Genomic DNA, 18,664 nt, shown 5'->3' with positions numbered 1-18,664 from the left:
TGACTCAAGGCAGTAGATTGAATCAGCAGGACTTTAGTCTTCCATCAGATCTTTAGTTGAGCAGCAGTTATGGGTCAGCAGTTTAGCAAGATCAGCAGATAGGAGGTCATCAGTAGTTGTAATCACTTTTAAGGGGAGAGATTTGTATATCAACATCTGCTTATTCAGGATCCACTGCTCTGATCAAGTTTTGGCTTTAATTATCTGTTCCTCTAATAGGGTTCAATCCCAACAATCTCCCCCTGGAACAGATAATGCCAAAACCCTTCATTATTTGTGGATATTTTATTGCCTCATTAACAGCTCCCTTATCTGACCTTTAAATTGTAATTCAAAGTCAAGGGCATCTGTATCTTCATCATCCCTGCTAAGTGGAAGATCAAGGAGATCCTGCAAATCTTCAAGACTCAGGCCAAGAGCTTGTTCCCTTGATATTTTCTCCACTTCTCCACCAGACCTGAGCAAAGTCAATACGCAGGTCTGTTTGTCAGTTTCCCACTTTTGTATTTTTGAGCCTGGTGGGTTTCTTGGGAGATGTTTATTAGCAGAAGTATTTGGTGAGACTGGCCTGTTCATCACTGGCTGAGCAGTGGTAGCAAAGTTTTCCTGTTCAAGTTCTTCTTTTAACGTTCTTAACAAGCCTTCTTTTACAACAGCATTTCCAGTAAGAATTTCTTGAACAGTTTCAGCTCCTAACTGGCTTTGTTTCCTTCTTTTGTAGATGGCATTACCAGCTTGAGCAGTGGCTCTCCTGATTTGCAGCTTTGATGGTCCTTTTGAAACCGCTGCTTCAGGATAGTCAGGTTTTTGAGGAATTTTGGATCTTTCTTTCTTAATTCCTCCAACTTTTTGTAGGTTGACCAGACCACATCTTCTTTCCATCTAGCAATTTGTCTTTTTGTACCAAAATCACCAATAACCAGTTACTCTTTCATTCTCTTCAGTTCCATTTGCTTATCAGGTACATTCTTTCTGAACTTTGCCCAATCAGGAGGAGTGTGAGTGACTTTCCTTTTTATCATGTCTTGAATTCTTGCAGCTTCAACTTCAAGTTCAGGAACAGTCCACTCTTTGTACATGTGTCTCTCTCCTTTGTATCTTTTGTGAAACATAATGCTTTCAATGTAGTCTTTCTTCAAAGTTTCAGCTGCTCTTTCTGAAATTTGTTGACTGACATTCTTTGCAAAACGTTCTAGGGAACTGACTTGTGTGAGCAGATATTGGTAGTATCTTGATACTTCTTTGTCAGATTTCCCTTGTGTGTTTCTTTTCGAGATATCCTCTGCTTGCTTGGCCTTTATCTTCAAATATTCTTCAATATTTTTGGGCCAGGGATATCCTTTGATTGAAGGCAAACTCCTTTTGGCAGGGTCATCCTCAGTATAGAAAGATTTTATTTCTTCTCTAACAGCTTCTAGTTCAAGAGGAAATTGAACACCTGCAGGAGGTAAGGGCTTGTGCATTGGAACAGAAGAGAGTGGGACTGGTTTTGGTATTTTGACAAGAGCTAAAGGTTTTGAAGATGTTTGGGATGGTGCAGTGACATCATCTTTAGGAATTAGCCTTCTCTTCTTTATTTGAGGAGGGACTGATGATGTTTTGGATGGAAAGGTGGTTGTAGTGGCAGTGGTTTATGATAGACTAACAGTTGTTGAAACAACTGGTGTTCCAACCACTGTTGTCTTTACAGCAGAAGTTATAACAACTGCTGTCTTCTGCCTTTTGACAGGAGGTGATTTTGATTTTGGTGGTGATGGTGGTAAAGCAGTGGATGTAGTGTGTGTTGAGGTGCACTACGTCAAAAATGGCTTACGGCCACATAAAAAAAGTGTGACCATACGCCTTTCGCCACACTTTTTTTTCCAGCTTAAGTGTGACCAAAGGTCCAGTCATCATAGGCATCATACGGCCACATTCACTTATGTGTGGCCATAGCAACTTAATCTGTGGCTAAAAGGTCTTGTTGAAATCAATCATTTTGTCAAATAAGTGTGGCTAAACGGGTAGCAACAACCACATGAATTTACTATAAGTGTGACCATTTCTATTATATAGTCACCAATAAGTTTGTTTTGGCCACATTAATTTTAAAAAACTGTGACAAAAAAGGTTGTTGTAATCAAGCAAATGGTCCATTAAGTGTGGCTAAATGTTATCAATGGTCACATGACTTTATTGTAAGTGTGGCCGTCTGTATTATATAGCCACATGAATTCACCGTAAGTATGGCCGTTTCTATTATATAGTCACTAAAAAGTTTGTTTTAGCCACATAAATTTTAAAAAACTGTGGCAAAAAGGTTGTTGTAATTAACAAAATGGTCCATTAAGTGTGAATAAATGGTATCGATGGCCACATGAATTTATTTTAAGTGTGGTCGTTTCTATTGTATAGTCACATGAGTTTACCATAAGTGTGTATGTTTCTATTATATAGTCACTAAAAGGTTTGTTTTAGCCACATGAATTTTAAAAAAAATGTGACAAAAAGGTGGTTGTAATTAAGAAAATGACCCCTTAAGTGTGACAAAATGGTATCAACAGTCACACGGATTCACTGTAAGTGTGGTCGTTTCTATTTTATAGTCACATATATTGTTGCGGCTATGTGGCCATTTTCGTGTAATTAGCAATTTTATTTTCAATTTTTCGTAGAATTAAAACAATAGCAAAGATGAACAAACCTAAAAAACGAAATTAATAATATTAACAATAGTAAACCAAAATCCATACATAAGTTGTTAATTTGAATACTAAATACATAAACTTGCATGAATCCTAGCAGCACTTTAACAAATAAGTCACGGAAAGCTCTTGAAAGCGCGAGTCCTGGACCTTCTGGTATCTCGTCGATTGAAGCTCGAATCCTAGACACTCCTGGCTCATCATCTGATTCGCACACACTCCTCCTATTGTGTATATCCTCTCTCTTTCCTCTAAATCAGGGATTAGAAAATGTAAGCGGTAAACACACACACACACACAAAACAATCAGATTTCATATAGTTATATAATGCATGACAGTGCTTACGAGGTAAACTCGGTTTAAAGTCTACAGTTAGCTGAACGGCTATCACCTCACCATCGTCTGAAGTGGTCCCAAGAACAGCTCTAGAATCACCAACATTTGCCAACATGATAAGATCTCCCTGAGAATGAATTATGTTCAGTGGGTTGGGTAACAAGGTGGGTCAGGTGGGTTGGGTAACAAGGTGAAATGGGTTGGGTTGGGTTGAAACTGGCCAAATTGGGTTGGCCCGGGTTGACCCATATAGACTTTGTTCTATTCTCTTGAACATGTTTGCAAATAATTTATTTTCTGCCGTATGATTAATTTTTAAAATAATAATTTGATTATTAAATAATATAATTTAAGAGGTTCTTTGAGTGAAGATTAGACTTCAGACCACATTCAACAACTTCAACCCCATTTGACCTGTCAGAGGAAAAAAAACATAATTCAAACCGAAACGATGTCTAAGTTTGACTTTAAAGGTCAACCTATTCATTTTGACCAATAAAGTTTTCAACTTTCAAGTACAGATCTACATTTAATTTTGAAATACCTGGCGGATTATAGTCACAGCAGCTGTACCACTGTAAAAGGAATTGATTACGGGATGAAGCTCAAGATCATAATCAACCATAGAACAAGCCTTGATGAAGGAGTTCTTCGACACACCAAATTGATCAATGTTTGTTAACTGTTGTTATAATGCAAAAAATACTAGTTTATACATAAAAAAAGCTGATGCAGTAATGCTACCTGTTCCGTTACAGTCAGCAGTGGTCTTTTTGTTCACTTTCGGGTTAACCTTTTGGCGGTTGGTGTTCATGGGTACATCAGGAATGTTAACCTTTTCCATATCGCCTCGGATCCTTCTCGCCTCAACATCATAGGCTCTAGCAGCTTCCTCCGCAGTATTGAAAGTTCTGAGCCCACACGGACCCCCTTTCACGAGTCACGGATCTCAGCAGCCCATTTGCCCCACGGGCGCTGGCGGATGCCCCTATACTGGTTTTTCCTTTTTCGTGAAGTCGATTTCTCAAATACATCATCAGACTTCACTGATTTTGAACCTAAATCATGGGGTAAATCAAGATTAATCTTTTAGTTTTAAACAAAATAATCCAGTACAAAAATCTTCCCGTATGCATATAATTTACAGATCAGAAGTAATCCTAAAGTCAGATAATTCACCTAATTTTTTCTTCTAACAGGTTATGAATCAGATAAAGCTTCAAATCCCCTAAACTACACTTAATAAAATAAGCAAGTAATTAATAGAGCACTAATTGATAAACATAGTTTGCGATTTAAAAACTGAGATAGAGCACTAATTGATACCTCGTTGACGACACCCGTCCCTCCCAACCACCAGTTCATTGTTGTTGTTGTTAGTTAGTTAGTTAGTTTGTTAATAGTGGTGTGTTGATAGGTACCCTAACATGACAGAGGAAATGTTTGCTGACCAATGCCCTGTTTGCCTTGTTGTCTTCCTCTAACTTCATTACTCTCCCTTTACCTTCTGCTAATAGTCTTTCAGTCTGTGAAAGTTTCTCCATACATTCCTCCTTTTCCTTCTTTGCTGTCTCCACTTCTTGAAATGCCTCCTGGTGAAGATGTAAAAAATGTATGTTATATTTAACCAATATTTTCTCCAAACAGTTATTTACTGCATAGCAGTATGAAACATATAGCAACAAAACATCAATTTAACTGAAGCAAATAGAATTCAGAATACAAGTCCAGCAACACATTACTGAGAAAGCACCTAGAAAAGTTTGTTAAAAAAAATGAACCTTCAATCTCTCAGAAAGTTTAACAGATTCTTCTCTTGCAGAAGCCAATTCCCTTTCCAAATGTTCCTGATCATATATAAAAATAAAATTAAGTTAACGTAACCTAAGCTGCTTTCAACATCTACTCAGAAGATAGACGGGGAATACATATGCACAGAACTTTAAGAATAAAAATTAGAGTAAAATGCCATTTTCGTCCCTGAGGTTGGCTGTTTTGTGAATATACGACGCCAGAAAAACAAAACGTAAAGCGGTTAGATGCATCAACAGATGAAACCTATACATGCTATTGATTGACGCATTCAACAAAACGTAAAGCGGTTAGATGCATCAACAGAACTCACCGTATCCAGCGGATACTAATCCAATGGAGCGTTCATAGTCTGCTCGTGAATATACGACGCCAGAAAAACAACAGACCATCGGTGGAGAGAATTCAGAACTCCATGGTGACGGAACCGTCGTCGCAACCGTCGTGAACCGGAGGATTACCGCAACCATTAAATTAGGGGTTCTAATCGAACAATCAAGCCTCAAATAGCCGAATTTTGTCAACGAAAACAACTTCTGAATAAACTCGAACCCTAGGGTTTTATAAAGTTGAACACGGTGATCAATGACATACAGGTTGAATAAACTCGCACCCTAGGGTTTTATGTGAGGACGGTTTGCTGGGGGGTGGAACGAAGGGGAATATCAGTTTTGGGGAAATCTAAATTAATTAAATTAAATGATAAGTGTAGGTAGGGATGTTAATGGGTCGGGTTCGAGTTAGGTATTGGTAATTAACATGATTAACTACCTTTAACTAAACAAAAATTATATATATTGTATATAACAATGTTTATAATAATGAAAATATTATATATATTTTCTCAAAGGTTTCAATCATGTATTATATTGTGATTTATATATTTCTATCAAAAGGACTCTGATTGACAAGGACTGGTTATAATTAACATTATTTTGATCATGAATTTAGCTAAACTAGACTCATAGCCATACATTTAGCTAAACTAGACTCATAACCATGATAACTCTTATGAAGTTTTTAGCATTTCAGAATGAGAGTCAGAATAAAATAGACTATTGTGAGTGAACAGAAAAAAATGTTTAGCTGGTAGATAGAATGGAATCATCCACTACACAAGAAATCCCAATCCCTCTAAACACCTCAAAATCATTTAATTCACTATTGTTTATTTTTATTTTTTTATTTCATTCCCTCTTTCACCAATCATTAACACCACCACCGCCCACTGTTGTTGCCGCTACCCACCACTTCTCCCACTCATCACCAATTTTATTCATTTGTCATTTTCTGGCTACATACCAAAAAACGCTAATTAATGATGCATTTCAATTCCACATGGTAACCGAAAAAGACATTGAATGTCAATGATCCACTATTGTCTATTGTGATTCATTAAGGCCTAATATAGTCCATTAAAACATGTATGATCTATTATTGTCCACTGTGATCCGTTAAGGCCACATATGGTCAATTAAGACATCTATGATGTATTATTGTACATTGTAATCCAATAAGGCCCCATCGTAAAGCATGTATGATCTACTATTGTTTATTGTAATCCGTTAAATCCCAATATGGCCCATTAATACATTTTTGATCTAGTATTGCCCATGGAGGTCCATTAAGGCCCAATATGGTCCATTAAGACATGTACGATCCAATATTGGCCACTGTAATCCATTTAGGCCCAATGTGGTCCATTAAGACATAAATGATCCACAATTAACCATCGTGCTCTAGTAAGGCCCATATGGTCCATTAATACATGTATTATCGATTATTGGCCATTGTGATCCATTAAGGCCCAATATAGTCCATTAAGATATTTGATCTACTATTGACCTTGTGATCCATTAAGGCCCAATATGGTTCATTAAGACATATATGATTCACTATTGGCCAATGTGACATATCAAAGCCCAATATGGTCCATTAATACATATACGATCCATTATTGTCCATTATACTCCATTAAGGCTCAATATGGTCAATTAAGACGTGTATGATCATCCATTATGATTCATTAAGGCCCAAGATGGTCTATTAAGACATATACGATCCATTATTGGCCATTGTGTTCCACTTAGGCCCAATATGGCCCATTAACACATATATGATATAATATTGTGTATTGTGATCCATTAAGACATGTATGATCAACTATCGTTTAGGCCTAATATGGTCCATTAAGACATGTGTGATATACTATTGTCCATTGTGATCCAATATGGTTCATTAACATATCTATGACCATTATTGGCCATTGTAACCCAGTAAAGCCCAATATGGTCTATTAACACATATACCATTAGGGATGAGTTTGGTACTAGTACTGGTACCGATGTCGGTACCGAAGATGCCGATACCGGAAATAATCAAATTGGGTACAGGTACCGGTACCAAAAAATGTTCGGTATGGTACTGTACAGTACTCGTACCGCAACGCTATATGAAAGTAAAATTCGGAAAACTATCGGTATCGTATCAAACTGAAATTACCAGTACTGAAAACAATTAACTACGAGAAATCCGGTACCATATTAATATGGATACATTAATATTTCATTTAGAAGAAAACAAATACGGTTTAAAGTATATAATATTTAATAATAGTTTGAATTATTAAATATCTAGTAATTTTTTTTTGTTTTTTTAATATTAAATAATGTAATTTTTTAAATAAGAATGTTATTTGAGGGAAAAGTTTTGAATCAAATATTTTGGGGGGAAGTTTAAGTTTTAGGATGAAATATTTTGGGGGGAAGTTCAAGTTTTAGGATGAAATATTTTGGGGGGAAGTTTAAGTTTTAGGATAAAATATTTTGGGGGGGAAGTTTAAGTTCTAGGATGAAATATTTTGAGGGGAAGTTTAAGTTTTAGAATAAAATATTTTGGAGGGAAGTTTTAGGATGAAATATTTTAGGTGGAAGTTTAAGTTTTGAAATTAAATATTTTGGGGGAATTTTTAAAGATGTAGTAAGTTTAACATTCGGTCACACATTTTTTTAATGATATTTGATAATATTTCATCACACAAAATAAACAAAATGATGATTGTGTGACGAATGTTAACGTAAAACCACATTATATTTTGTAATTTTAAGTGTGACTATTGTCTAACCTTTGGTTACATAAAATAATATATGTGGCCGTATGTATTAGATTTTAGCCACATTATTAAACATATAATGTGGTCGTAGAACACATTTGGCCACACTTTTCTAATGTGGATGTTTTATCTTAATGTGTGGCTAAAGGTTTGGAATAGTTTTGTGTTTAGTCACGCGAAACAAATTCAGTAACCCTAGATCAAATTTGGCCACACTTTTTTTGTGTGACTAATAAATGTCACAGTTTTTTCTTAAAGTGTAGCTAAAGGTTTTGAATACACATGTTATTGGTCACAGAAAAATATATAATGTGATCATAGATAATATTTAGCCACACTTTGATAGTGTAGCAAATATATGCCACAAATTTTTTTCTTAAAGTGTGGCTAAAGGTGTGAAATACATGTTTTTTTGTCACATGAAACAAAAATATGTGTCCATAGATAACATTTGGTCACACAATTCGATTTGTGGCTAATAAATGTCACATTATTTTCTAAAAGTGTGGCTAAAGGTTCTGAACTGGTATAAATGGTCACATTAATAATAAAATGTGTGGCTAAAGGTGTTTTACAATGTTATGAATAACCTTTAGCCACACATTTTTATAAAAGTGTGGCTGGGCGGTTTTGCCAAAAGTGTGGCCGTAGCCCCTTTTTCACGTAGTGGTGGTGTGTGTTGAAGTGGGAGCAGATGTTGAAACTACTGAAGTACCAGCAGCAGCCAATACAACAGGAGTTACAACAGCTGTTTTAGGTGGTGGTTTTTGAGCAGACTTTGAACGTCTGACCGGAATGGATTTGGGTAGCCTTACTTTTCTAGTAGGCTTCTTCTTTTCATCAATAAGATTTTCATCATCTCTTGACCCTGAAGTACCCTGATCCGGATAATCCACCCTGGCTTTCCTTTTGGCCTCTATATCCCTTTTCACACATGCAAGTGCTTCTGCAAGTGCATTTGTGGTCACATCAATTTTCTTACTCCCATCTGGCAAAGGAATCTTTTTGGTCATATTTGAATTTTCTGGTGCAAGGTAGAGACCATCTGTTATTCCTTTCCTTCTCCACTCCTGAATTTTCTCCCCCTTTTTGGCATTATCTTCGGGGAGTTGATCAATGAAGAATACTGGTGGAGGAGCAGTGCCAGAGTTGTGCAGGATCTGAGTTTTGAGAGCCTTTAGATCAGCCTGAGTGTCTTTGAACCTAGACTCCATAGCATTTCTCAGCTCTTGAACATGTTTTTCATGTTGCTGATCTGCTGCTTGTGCTTGATGATGGAGAAAAGGTTGAAAAAGATTCCAGAGCTCATTTGTAGCAGGTGCCTGTTGGAGAGCAGGTGCTTGAGGTGGAACAGCAGTGGATTGTACCTTTTGTACCTGTAACAACTGTTGGAGCATATCTTTGAGCTCTGCAACAGAGTTATCAAGTTTTTCAACACGAGCCATCAATTTCTGGTACTTTAAATCATCACCCAATTTAATGGGATCATCTGATTTCCCACTAACAGTGGTTTTATCAGTGGTTGAAGTAGGGAGTTTACTCCAAACATTAACCACTGATGCCCCTTTTTCTTGGTACTAGGGTCTTCTTACTTCAACACTTGACAACCTTTTGATGTTGCCAGTAGGATAAATAAATCCACTGGTGGTTGGCAGAGGTGCTATAAAAGGAATTGCCTCCAAGGAAGTCTTATTGATGTAACCACTGTCCAACTATAAACCAGTGGGTTCAACAGTTGTAGTGGCTGCTTCACTTGGATTACCACAAAGAGTTACTTGTAACTCAATGGGTGTAACCTCCTCAGGTTGTGTTGGTGGGTTAGCAAAGAATGATACAGCAGGCTCAGTCATTTGTTGATGTATATTCTCATTGACAGGTGATTGAGAAGGACTGAGTAATGCCTGGTTCAAATCAATTGCATCCAACAGCAGTTGTGTTTTTGGTGGAATTGAGGATGTGATGGTGGGTGTAGAAAGTGGATTTGCTCCGGGCATTGAGCTGTGGATGATGGAAACGAGTGTATCCAGAGCATCGTAATGTGGTGGCCCTTTGTGTACAACCTGTTCTTTTTGTGAAGAAGCAGGAGGAGTTATGGTTATGGGTTGAGATATTTGTACCAACTGCTGTGAGGAAGAAGCAGCAGTGGTTTCTTGTGACATTTGTGTTGTCACAGGCAGTAAAATAATGCCAAGACACCACGACAAACGATAAGGAAAGATCACCTTCAACATAAGCAACTAGTTATTAAAGTCATTAATACAAAACCAAATAAAAAGTGCAAAAGATTAAAAATAAAAAGTATTATACTAAACACTTGTCTTCACCAAGTGATGTAAGAGACTTAGGCAAACATGGCCTTGATTGTCAAGAACTCTTACGATCAATCTTGGATCCCGAGACGACTCACACACTCTATGATGGACAATGGATGATGGTGGTGGATGATGGTGTTATGGTGGTGGTGGGTGGTGGATGAGGTGTGAGAGAGGTGGTGTGCCAAGGGATGAGATGCAATGAAACCAAGCACCCCTATTTATAGGCTGAACAAAAGGCTGGGCACGGCCCCGTGTCCGCTGGACACGCCCCCGTGCCCGTCTGACAGTCTCTCTCCTCATTAATGGTAATTCGCAATTACAATTAATGCGCCTGCTGTACTTTCACCACGCCCCCGTGCTCACTGGACACGACCCCGTGGTGGGCAATGGAAGCTTCTACAAGTTTGTCCTTTATGCTGCTTCTTGGGCACGGCCCCGTGCTGGCTGAGCACGGGGCGTGTTCAGGCTTCTGTTTTCTCTTCTTTGCTTTGGAGGATGCCGTTGAGGGTCCGGGCAGTCTACTTTTATTCCTTTTCTTGTATTTATGCTAGAATTAGTTGTCTTTTTGCTTCTTTTGTGAATTTGAGCTCATTTCATCCTGAAAATACAAAAGGAAGACAAAAACACTCTTTTTCCAACATTAGTACTTAAAAAGGGTTAGTTTTATTCCTTAATTGATGTGATTTATATGTTGCATTTTACACACATCAAATACCCCCACACTTGAACTTTTGCTTGTCCTCAAGCAAAACTCTTTAAATGTGGCTTACACTCCCAAATGGAATAGGTAGAAGAGAATGTTTTTGGTTTGTCATAGAGTGTCGGGAATCCAAAGATCTTTTTAGGTTTTATTTTTATTTATTCACAATCCTATTCGTTATGATTTATTGAGAACGTCTCATAGGATAAATTACTTATTTGGGCATAACATGCCTTTTTTAAAATTTTATTTATATACAAGTTCACATACCTCACGGGATAAATCACTCAACACTCGGCCGTAGGTGTATTTTTAGTGAATCACTCGAGAGCGGCATGGAACTCACGCCTTCCATAGGCTTGCCAAGCAATCAATCCTCCTCCTTTTTAACTTTATACCTTTGTAAATATCAAGAGGACTTTTTGGGTGAAGGGTTAGGCTTGGGTTAAAGGTGGGTGGTTGGGTTAGGGGTTAGTAAAAGGGCGAAAAGCGTAAAAAGCGTCGGTTTTCGAAAAAAAAAATTTAGTGACTTTTTATTTTGAAGTATTCCTCCAAACAAGCTTTTGTTTGTATAGCTTTGTTTGTTTTTAACTTCATCATCACATATATATATATATATATATATAGTCACATAAAAGAACGATATATATATATATATATATTTAGTCACATAAAAGAACGAGTTTGCGAAAGACCGAGCTTTGTTACTAAAATAAGGGTGAAAAATAAAAAGGTTTTTGGTGGGTAAAAAGGGATTTAGGGTAATGAAATGAAAGGTTTAGGCTCAAAGGGGTTAACTAGGGGGATTTTGGGTAGGTGGTAAAAAAAATTGAAAAATAATGGTGTAGAAAGAAAAATGGTTAGTCCTAATGCCTCCATCATTTACTTACTTGGGTTTAAGTTGGTAAGGACCGGGAATGAATCGTCGTGGCAAGTTCTAGAGTTGTAAGAACCAAGCGGCTATTCACACAAGAAACGAAAAATGAGCATTTAGTCTAAAGATGTAAATTTGTATGCTCAATAAAGGCTCAAAACTCACTTTTGTGGGAATGGGTTTTTAATGTGATCAAGTATATATAATTAAATTTTAACTAGACTTGTTATGCCGTTTCATAATTTTCTTATGTTGGTTCTTGTTATCACGACGCTTTCGGTTGTAAATTTTTTTTAAAAAATATAACCTTATTAATCTTGTGATTCCCAACTTAAACTTTAGACAAGTAAAAATGAAAGGATTTTTGAAAAAAAATTTGGGGTGTTTAGCGGTTCCAATAGAGTTTTGTGTAAGGCTTGTTGTTAGGACTTGCAAAATTTCAAAGTGTTAGCTTCCCCCCCACACTTAAATTACACATTGTCCTCAATGTGTCCCAAAAATAAATTTTTAGGTTGATTGGATGTGTGGTGTGGTGTTAAAAAGCAAAGATTTATGTTACTGGCAGTCTGGATACGGCCCCGTGGTGACCGGGCACGGCCCCGTGGTCAGGTGCTAGTAACAGAAATTAAAGAAATGAGACAGAAGCCTGGACACGGGGGCGTGTCCGTTGAACACGGCCCGTGTCCAGTTACCTGAACTGGGCGTTTTTCTGCAGGTGGTTCAGCACGGGGCCGTGTTGGTTGGGCACGGCCCGTGTTGAGCCTTATGTGATGGAGATTTGTGTCGGGTTGCTCTGTTCTTTGTGCATGGGGCCATTTTTCTCGTTCCCTTTTTCATCCATTACTACCATAAGTGTGTTTTATTCCTGCAAATTAAAACTAAAAGATTAAACTAAACTAAGGATAGTTCCGCGGAATGCCTCCGTGGTGCGCCACGTTTATAAGGGTCCTTGGCTAGACCCAATGCGAGGTTATATGTTTTCTGAGTGGGATGCTTGGCGTCCCATGTTACACCGTCGGAGAGCAGCATCCAAGCTCGAATCAATAACCTTCATGTAGTTGACCGGGTCGTCGTCCTCTATTCTTTTCCCGACTCCGAATTTTATTTCATCATCCCCATATCTCAAAGTGAGTGTTCCGTCATTCATATCTACCACCGCTTGGGCTGTGGCAAGAAAGGGTCTTCCTAGTATGAGGGGAACCTCGGTGTCTTCTTCCATATCTAGTATGACAAAGTCGGCTGGATAGACGAATCTGCTTACCTTTACCAAAACGTTTTCGATGACACCCTGTGGAAATTTGACGGAGCGATCAGCGAGTTGTATGCTCATTTTTGTGGGACTCGTGGTTCCCAAGCCGAGTCTTTTAAACATAGATGAGGGCATGAGGTTAATGCTAGCCCCAAGGTCGGCTAGAGCATTACGAACGGGGGATTCCCCTATTGAACAGGGAATTGTGAAGCTTCCGGGATCGATTTTCTTTTGGGGAAGTTTATTGAGTACGAGTGCAGAGCATTCTTCGCCTAAATTGACTAATTGCAAAATTTCAATTTTCTTTTTATGCGTAAGGAAGTCCCTCATGAATTTAGAGTATTTGGGCATTTGGGTTAGGACCTCGATAAAAGGAATATTGACATGCAATTGTTTTAACAGACTTTCGAACTTTGCGAATTGCTCATTGGTCTTTTGACGAATTAACCTACCGGGGTATGGAACTCGAGGAGCCTTGGTAGGCTCTGGTGACGGAGGGGAGTTCTTCTCCTGCAGAGGTGTGGGTACTGTTTCTTCTGTTGGTGGTGGCGCTTCTGCAGGCCCTACGGTGCGGTTTCGTAGCGTGATGAGGTGAACTTGCGCTTTTGGGTTTGTTTCGGTATTGCTAGGTAAGGCGCCTTGCGGTCTCTCGGCAAAATTTTGAGCTATTTGATTTAATTGTTTTTCTATGTTTTGAATGCTAGCTTGTTGATTTCTAAAATTTGATTCTAATTGTAGAAATCTTTCCGAGTTTTTCTTTTCAGTGTCGGAGATGAGGCGAGATATAGTATCTTCGAGCCTTTCTCGTCCACTTTGTTGAGTGAAATTTTGTGACTCATTTCTTGGTTGTTGAAAGTTTGTTCGTTGGGTTTGTTGGTTACTACTATTGCCGGGTTCCCTCCAACCAAGGTTTGGGTGGTTTCGCCATCCTTGGTTGTAAGTTCCCGTTGGGGGACCCGACGGCCTAGGTCTATTATCAATGTAGTTTACCATTTCTTGTTGATCGTCCGTTTCTTTCATACAACTCCAATTTTCATGTGACCCACCACACCCTTCACAAGCCATAACCGAGACTGTTTTTGTCATTTCCAATTTTTTTATCTTTGAAGAAAGGGCCTCGATTTGGGCTTGTAAAGAAGTGCTTTCATCGACCTTATGGGCGCCCGGGGCAATAGATTTATTCCCCCGGGGGGGTGTGCCATTGAAAATTGGTTTGAGCAATTTCCTCAATTTGATTATATATTTCGCGTGGGCGTCGATTACCTAAAAGTCCCCCGGAGCTAGAATCAAGTGTCTGCCTTGTGTGTGGCAACAATCCATTATAGAAAGTGGATACTTGTTGCCATATCGCAAGGCCGTGATGCGGACACTTGCGTAATAACTCCTTGAACCTTTCCCAAGTTTCATATAAGGATTCCCCGTCCTCTTGTGAATATGTATTAATTTCAGTCATTAATTTAGCAGTTTTAGCGGGAGGGAAATACTTATATAGAAATTTTTAGGCTAGTTCATCCCAGGTGTTTACCGATCCAGCTGGAAGGGCGTTGAGCCAAGCTTTCGCTCGGTCTTTCAGTGAGAAAGGAAACATACGGAGGCGGATGGCGTCATTTGATGCTCCGTTGATCCGAAAGGTATCACATATTTCTAAGAAATTGGTGATATGTAGATGGGGATCCTCGTCCGCAAGCCCGTGGAAGGTTGGGGAGTTTTGGAGCACTTGTATCAAATGCGGCCGAAGTTCGAAGTTATTAGCTTCGACATTCGGAGCATTGATAGCGGTGCCTAGGTTACCTACGGTAGGTCGTAGATAATCCATAAGGGTACGTTGGTCCGCCATTGGAGGTGGATCACCCGAAACCTTCTCTTGGTTTTTAGCTTTTAACCTTTTTCTGAGAAAGCGTTCGGGTTCTTCTAGTGGTTCTTTTATGTCCTTATTGGAACTGGAGCTCATACACTACGTAAGGTTGACGTCGGGTTCCAAGTCCTGCAATAAAAACAGAAAAGAATGCTGGTCAGACGGTTCACCACGGCGCCGTGTTCAGCGAACACGGCCCGTGGTCGGAGTTTCAGTTAATATTTTCCAGACCCCAGTTACTGGAAGTTGGACACGGCCCCGTGTTGCACCGACACGGCCCCGTGGTCAGTCTTCTGTAACTTGGAAAACTAAAAACTCCCAGTAACTGACGGGTGGTCCGTAGGACAACCCTTAAATGAGCTAAATACGTGCATATCCCATATTTTACACGGTTATGTATCATGAATGTGATAACTACGAGTGTTCGTATGTTCTACAGGTAAATCGCTTAATTCGGTTAAATTGGAATGCATAGGCTACTGTTGGAAATTAAATAGCATCGTCACGTTGTGGTTCAAAGAATTAAAAGGACATCATCTTGGGGACCCATTCATTCAACAAACATAAATAAACATCATCATCACTTAACTTTTTGGCAGTAGAGTTCGAAAAAAGGGAAGAGAGATTGGCGGCTGTTGTTGTTGACTTCTTGATGGAAACATCACGTGCACTAGATGGTTTGGTCAAGGGACATCAATTTAGAGATCACAACATACATCATCATTATTTATTTTGTTTTGATAGAACCCAATTTCTTTTGGGGCCGACTTGGTGGACTACATGGACGGCAATTAATTAAAATATGATCATCACTTGGCGGCACATGAGAAGATATCAACATCACATAGTCAACAACTATCATCCATAGTCACGTGAATGATACAAGGTTTGAGGATTTTCAATAACATTAATAAATTCCAACATCATCATTATATACATACAAGACAAGAAAGGCAGTGGTCCAATCACGTGAATGGGCTAGCAGATTTCCTTGAAGGTTTCGAGAGGCACACATGGGCTTTGACGGCAAAGAGGTTGTCACCGTAAATTACGGTCCCACCGTAATTTACAGTGGACTTGAATTGGACGACTTTTTCACCGTAAATCAGTAGTGCAGCGCCGTAACATTTTATTGTCCACCGTAATTTACGGTGGAGCCGTAAATTACGGTGGTGTCTGACGGGAAAAGTGTAACTGCCACATTTAAGCAGTTTTATGATGTCTTTTCAAGTATTCCTCATCATTGGACGGTTAGAGAACATCTTAGGGGCGAATTTGGCTGTGCTTGCTTGGTTTTGAACAATTTCTAACATTCGGTTTGTGTTTATGATTCCTATGAACATTAGATTTGTTGGTATGATGATTCACCAAACTATGTCCGGCTAAACTTTTCGGTGATCATCTTAGGTGAAGGTTTCTTTTGAACTTTTGTGTGTTTATTTCTGAATTTCTAGAATGATAACTTGCATTGCTTGAATATCATGGTGTATGTTTGATTGCTGGTAACTTGTTAATCGATATTGCAATTTCTAGTCTTAATCGTACGTTCTTGGTGCCGTTGGCAATCGAGATATCACGGGAAGGGTTAGGGTTGGTTATTGATTAATTGGTCATCGGGAAACAACCTCGCGTTTATTTAATCCGAGTACTTTGTTCCCTTTTATCACTTCAATTATCTATACACGAGTTATGTCTATGTAACTCTTTCTAGTTGGAATTACACACAATTGTTTAAAGAAACTGAAACCTAAGATGGTCATTGTTCTCTCCTAATCTGTTTTACAACCAACATTTGATTTGAAATTAGTTTTTAAATTAGTTTTCTAAAACAACAATCCAAACTCTTGAATTTTAAATTCTGCAATTTTAGTTTAATAGTAGTTTAAGTACAAAGCTATACAACCGACATACCTTCCACATACTCCCTGAGTTCGATACCCTCTTACCACTATCTATAGTTGTTTTGGGGATTAAATTTGCGTGACCCACGACAATCACGTCAAATTTTGGCGCCGTTGCCGGGGAGTAGTGCGCAACGTGTGTTAGTTTAATAGTTTTGTTTTGTTATTTTCGGGTTTACGTTGGTTGTGTTTAGTGTGCAGGTACTTCAGGTGTATGCATACTAGAGGCTCTCACAGGTCATCACCGCTATCGTTTGATCCGGAAATTGAAAGAACGCTAAGACAAAATAGAGTTTTAGTACGAGAAAACAAAATCATCGGTTCACCCACTTCACCCATCACACCGAGAAACATCATGGCTGATTCTCAAATTCCACCTACAACGGGTCAATCATCCTCACCCTTTATACCTACTTCCACCCAACCATCACCAAATACCACATTACCTAATACCACCGCTGAATTTACACCATCCAATGTCACCCAACCAATCACCACTCAAACTGAGCCTCCATCACTTACAATCCATCCACCACAATCCCACCATTATCTCACTTCTTTCCCCCAACTACGGGTCAATCATCATCCACCTTCACAATTGCACCAAATTCAACTATTGTGCATACTACTTCATCCTTTATACCACAACAATCGGGTTTTCAGTATTCGACCATCCCATTTGGGCAAACTTCGGGAATTCAATGAGATGGTTATGATGAGGGATTTGAAGATTTTGAGGGGTATGATGATGATGGGTACGCTTATGGAGGTTATGGTGATCAAGGGGAGTTTGGGTATGTGCAAAATCAATCTCAAGGGATGGCAAGTGTTGGTGGAATGCCACAACAACAACTTATACCACAACACATTCGGCCAAGACCTCAAGGGCCACCAATGCCACAACCTATTCCATTGCAACAAGTCCGGCCACAACATGTACAACCACAATTTCAAAGACCACCTCAACGCCCACCGATGCGACAACAACAGTTTCAACAACCAATCGCACCACAAGGGCAAGTACCAAGGCCAAATGGTCCTATTATTCCAAGAGGTAGGTATGGTGTACCAAGGAGACACCTTAGAGAAAATGTGAGGGGCATTGAAGCACATTTTCGGCCGGTAATCACTCAAAACCCTTCACCGGTAGTCATTCCTCATAATGATCAAGGGCGAACATTTGAAGTAAGAACCAACTCTTTGCAAAGTTTACCAAAGTACAAGGGGTTGGCAACGGAGGAGCCTTACTTTCATTTAGAGGCTTATGACTCGATTTGCAACACTCTTGGGAGTCAAGGGTTTTCGGCCAATGATATCAAATTGGTATTATTCCAATTTTCTTTGGAAGATAAGGCGAAGAAGTGGTTTTACACGTTACCTTCGGCATCCATATATACATGGGGGGAGATGCAACAAACTTTCTTGGATGAGTTTTACACCGCCCAAAAGACTAACGATGCAAGAAAGGGGTTGAGAAGCTTCCAACAACAACATGGTGAGATGTTTCATGAGGCATTCGAGCGTTTTAATATGATGATTAAAAATTGCCCTCACCATGGAATTGAATTGTGGGAGTTGATGAATGCCTTTCACGAGGGGTTGAGTGCCGAAGATGCACGTGATTTGATGTCTATTACCGGTGGGACTTTTGGAACAAATTATGAGAATGATGATTGGGAGTTCTTGGAAAGCATGGCAACTACATCAAAGAGGAAAGCTCAAGCCTCAAGAAGAGCCCGACCGACCACTACTCGACCTCAAGTGCACGCCATAGATGATGGTAATGTTCAAACCACTAACCAAATTTATGATGTTTGTGCTTTGT

The 18,664-nt window shown here is 39.1% G+C and overlaps 1 long non-coding RNA gene and 2 other non-coding genes across 3 annotated transcripts; 1 reads left to right on the top strand and 2 right to left on the bottom strand.

Moving 5' to 3' along the window:
- Nucleotides 1–4,496: 4,496 nt before the first annotated feature.
- LOC110914767 lies at nucleotides 4,497–4,887 on the bottom strand. Its single transcript, XR_002578573.2, has 2 exons — nucleotides 4,803–4,887; nucleotides 4,497–4,613 (listed from the first exon to the last, which is right to left on the bottom strand). It is a non-coding gene; the product is annotated as an uncharacterized LOC110914767 (long non-coding RNA).
- Nucleotides 4,888–14,435: 9,548 nt separating this feature from the next.
- On the top strand, nucleotides 14,436–14,542 carry LOC118487709. Its single transcript, XR_004882652.1, has one exon. It is a non-coding gene; the product is annotated as a small nucleolar RNA R71 (small nucleolar RNA).
- A 3,753-nt stretch (nucleotides 14,543–18,295) lies between these two features.
- Nucleotides 18,296–18,401, bottom strand: LOC118487701. Its single transcript, XR_004882644.1, has one exon. It is a non-coding gene; the product is annotated as a small nucleolar RNA R71 (small nucleolar RNA).
- Between the last annotated feature and the right edge of the window lie 263 nt (nucleotides 18,402–18,664).

The sequence above is a fragment of the Helianthus annuus genome, chromosome 15, assembly GCF_002127325.2.
Source record: "Helianthus annuus cultivar XRQ/B chromosome 15, HanXRQr2.0-SUNRISE, whole genome shotgun sequence".
NCBI classification, from domain to species: Eukaryota; Viridiplantae; Streptophyta; class Magnoliopsida; order Asterales; family Asteraceae; genus Helianthus; species Helianthus annuus.
This window is presented reverse-complemented; position numbering and strand designations above follow the sequence as displayed.